Raw genomic sequence first — 4778 nt, forward strand, 5'->3', positions numbered from 1 at the left:
AAAATGAGTTTGAACCTAAAAGTTTATTAAACCTAAAATAAATATGGCCTCACCGAAAGAAACCAACAAAATCTGCAATGCAAATAAATAACATTTCATTAGCAACATTGACCATAAAAAAATCCCAAAAAGGGGGGTAAAGATAGAAGATACATCAGTAATTAACAGTTTAAAAATACCTTGTCTTATGATTTTCTAACTAACATACAATGAAGCACAGATTTGGAGGGCAACTTTGAAACGATCTTAGATATGAGTTTTCCCGGCATATGCTTATTCGTGGCTGTAAATTTGGTGCTTCAATAAATTACTAGCGTTTAAACACATTTAAAAAGTCTAATGTATGTGATATGTAATTTAAGCGCTCATTCTACTATCAATATGGGCTTTTCTAATCTAATTCTCATCAGAAAAGTAATCTATGCCATGTAGAGTAGAGAAAGCAAGTGATTAACTCAATTTTGTTAGCATATTGAAATGAAGGCCCTTCCAATGGAGCAGAATATTTATACTCTCCCAACACTTTTTGAACTAAAACATACAATGTTGCTTTATTGAATTCCTCAACAGATGTGAAAGCCAAAGCGTTATTAAGTCCAGACTTCACATCAATGTAAAGGGCATTCTAGCAATCAATATTCTAGTTTTAAGTTGAATGAATTTAAGAAAAGAAACATGTTGATCAGTCTTAGGAAACGCTCATATAAAGATAATAGAGAGCACATAACAGTCAAGTGTATGCATGGAACCACCTTTACAAAAACAAGAGAAATCGGATGACAGGCAACAAATACAGTATCATAAGCACATCTAGTCGAAGCTTTCGGAATTAGAAAAATACAAACCTCAATCGATCGTATAAGACTATGAATACGTAATAGTCTAGTTCTAGTCTCATTCAGTACATTTGATTAGCCAAGAAGATGATTAAGAACGTGTCCGATGAATAGCAGTACCGCAGTAATTTCATTAGAGAAGTCGAATTTTTTGTTTTTACCTGTCATCAGAGAAGTCAAATTTTTTGCTTTAAGAAGAAGTCGAACCATTTTTATTCATCATTAGAGAAGATATTTAACATCAAGTTCAAGTTAACTGCAACTCAATAACAAGATTTATTGAATAGCCAAGATCAAACTCAATTCCATTGAAACTTGGAAAAATTCATACAATGAACAAAACGTTCTTTGAGAATTACTGACTCGGACCAAACAAGTTTGTCAACGGAATTCCAAAATCTATATTTAATTCAAACTCAAATTCCTCTGTCTAAACTTGCTTGTGTTTATTTACATAATAACGTGTTTGGGAGTGTTTTTAAACAGTTCAAATTACAAATGGATAGAAATGAGTGATTCCTCAAAATGTGTAAATAAAAAGAGTGTTTACAATCAATTTGTAGAAACAAGCAAAAGTAGTTTAACTAATTGACCTAAATTCATTTTTCATTGGTAATACTGGACATCCACTCCAGCTTTCCCTTAACAAAATTAAAAAACAATGGATAAAACAACAAATTGCAATAAATTTTAAGTTCAACAATCCAATTGGAAGAAACAGCTTTCCCATTAACTAAACTAATAAAAATGGATGAAATGGACCAATTGTAATAATTTTTGAAATTAGTTTTGAAAATTTGGTCGCCTATTTTGCCCAAAATAATCATATTAATTGTGTCAAAGCCATCAAATTGAATTTCAGAAACATATACAATAGAGTCTCGATTAAAAAATTGAAATTTGACAGCGCACAAACCACTTCTTGAGACCAATAATAAGCAAAAAATGTTACAAGGAAACATTCAAACCGTGATCAAAGATAAACAGATTAATGAGTTTTATAATTGAAAATAGAAAGTAAACTAATCTTAGTTTGAAAATCAACATGATTAAAAGCTGCCTTGTAAACATTATCCACAATTTCTTTAAAAATTGGGCTTCAAGCTGAGACTCTGATCTATCTAAACCCCATTAGCGAATGACAAGCAAGGCCCACCAACGGGCCACCGTCAGCGAAAATTAGAAGTTAGAAATGACATACAATCTCACTTTTTTTCTACAGTACTTCCCATTTTTAATAGAAGTTAGAAATGACATTCAATCTCACTTTTATTAAAAAGTGATATTTGTCACTAAAAAAATTTAATATAAATTTCAAGACGATTGAAAAAGTGACAAATTCAAAAAATGTGACAACTACTTAAAAAAGTGACAAAAATTCAAAAAGTGGCAGGAATTAAAAAAAAAAGTGACAAATTTTAAAAAGTAACATAGATTCAAAAAAAGTGATAGAAAATAAAAAAGTGACACACTTTGCCACATTCTCCTTGAGTAAATGCTTTGCATATATCAATCTAATTGATTTAAAGTTTTTCTTTTTATATGTATTAATATAAAACAAGGCTTGAGTTTGCATGTTCAAATTTTCAAAAAAAAAAAAAAGGTACACATATGCGTCTAATTAATTGCTCCAATGATATAATGTAACTTTTTTTAGGAAAGTGACGTTCTCACTTTTTCACATTCTCCTTAAACAAATACATTGCATGCATCAATCTAATTGATTCAAAAGTATCTTTTATGTATTTTGCATAAAATAATGTTTGAATTTGTATGTTCAAATTTTTACAAATGCACACTTATGCATCTTGTTAAATGTTCAAATGAGATATTGTGACTTTTTATTTAGAAAAGTAACAGAATGTTACTTTTTCACAATCTCCTTTCGTCAATCAATCACCTTTTATGCTTTAGTTTAATTGATTTAAAGCTAAATTTTCATATGTATTGACACAATCAATTTCTTCTCAAGTTCAACAATATTATTTTCAAACATATTCACAATCACAATAGCAAAATCATCAAAAAGAACTTCATAAGTGTCAATTATTTACATTAGAAGGTTCAAACCTAATCACATTGTCAGCGGGGTCTTTGCTCCTCATTTAAGTTCCATCAACTAATGGAGAAGAAATCACAGTGTACAAGTGAATGGCATGCAATTCTCACATGATTACAAAACCCATTTATTGTTCAATTTCAATCTCAAAATCTTAGTTGGATCTTGACGTTTCCTTGTCGACGCCAATGGACCTGGTTCTTTTTTTATTGAGAATTATAATAGTCTTTATTTTTTTATTTTTTAATTAAACAGGGAAAAGGACTTTGCTGGAGATATTGGCAGGGAAGCATATGGCGGGAGGGAGGGATGTGGTCAAAGCATTGAATTTTTTAGCTTTTTACTATGTATCTTGTTCGTAATGGAGACTTGGCATACTTGAGGGAATCTTGGAGTAAAGGGAAGAGAGAATGGAAAGAGGATTATGAAGTTGGTTGGACTTGAAAGATTTACTTTGGAATGTTTGGTAAAAACCGTATCTGGATACAAAATTTAAGTTTGGAAGGATTTTTCAAAATTTTGATGAAGTAGAAGTACTTGGCCTAATTTTCCCTTTTTTAAAATTTGGCCATTTAACCCAATTAGACAATGGGCCAGTTCGACAATTATTTTGAGAATTGATTTTGTAACCTTTAAAGAGAAAAATGGGTTCTATTTGTGAGTGAGGAAGTCAAAAATGACAATTAAAGTACTGAAATAACGATCAAAAAATTAATTTTTGGTGTGAAAAATTTCAACCAAATAGGGGCAATATATTTGGTTAAATAGCATTTGACCAATAATAAAAATAAATACAAAATATTTTAGTCGGTAAAATGATAAATTCTCCTTTACTTGTTAACTTAATATCCTCCAATTTTTCTTATTTCATCATGTCATTTCTCCTCCAAATTCACTTTAAAATCTTAATTTCTATTTTTTTTTAAATAACATCTTCTTCAATTTTAGATCCTCAGAATTACAATCACATATTTTCTTTTCTTCAATAACTATTCTTACTGCCTTAAAATTATGTTCTTTATTTTATTTTTCACTTATTTTGAATATCTTTTGAGTATTTGAATAAAATTTTGATTAGTATATCATTTACATTGAAAAATCACATTTATATTTGAAGAAAGATGCTCTAAGAAATCACATCTATGTTGTATTTTTATTATTAAATATAATATTAAATAATATTTCGTTGGTATTATTTTCGTATTTAGTGTGATTTTTGTATTATTTGTAACCATTGGATGTAATAATATTCCAACTGTTATCTGAAATATAGAACATCATTCCAACCGTTATTTGTAAAGTAAAACGACACTATAACCGTTATCTGCTGTTGTTTGATTTTTTTAACGAAATGACCTCTGATAATGAACTCGCTAAAATATATAACACAAAAAGATTGACTAGTCACAAAGAACGATTGAAATGATATAACTTTTATATTATTAAGACGGTGAAAGTAAAGTCATCATACTCATATGTGTCGATTAAGTTAATGAACATATTTATCAACTTTTGTACGTGTTATGTGCATATTATAATATAAATAAGTTCCACTTATTATTTTCAAGGAATGAACGGGCCGTGATTTCTTACACTCGATTTATGTACGTAAGAGCACAAGTATCGTTTTCACGTTCAGTAATTTAGAAATTTTCACATATATTCAATTTTTTCAACAAAACAATGTTTAATAATAGACTCCTTAATGTTTGTAACCTAGAAAGTTTGACAATGTCATAAATAACACAAATGAGTTCCACTATTGGTTCTCGAGGCACAGATATGACATGGCTGCTTATTCTCGTGTTTACACATATAGCCTTTATTTGAATCCATTTTTCATCAAAATGCATTATTGAACATAATTTGATCTCATTTTAACT

This window comes from Olea europaea, chromosome 16, assembly GCF_002742605.1.
Source record: "Olea europaea var. sylvestris chromosome 16, O_europaea_v1, whole genome shotgun sequence".
Taxonomy (NCBI): domain Eukaryota; kingdom Viridiplantae; phylum Streptophyta; class Magnoliopsida; order Lamiales; family Oleaceae; genus Olea; species Olea europaea.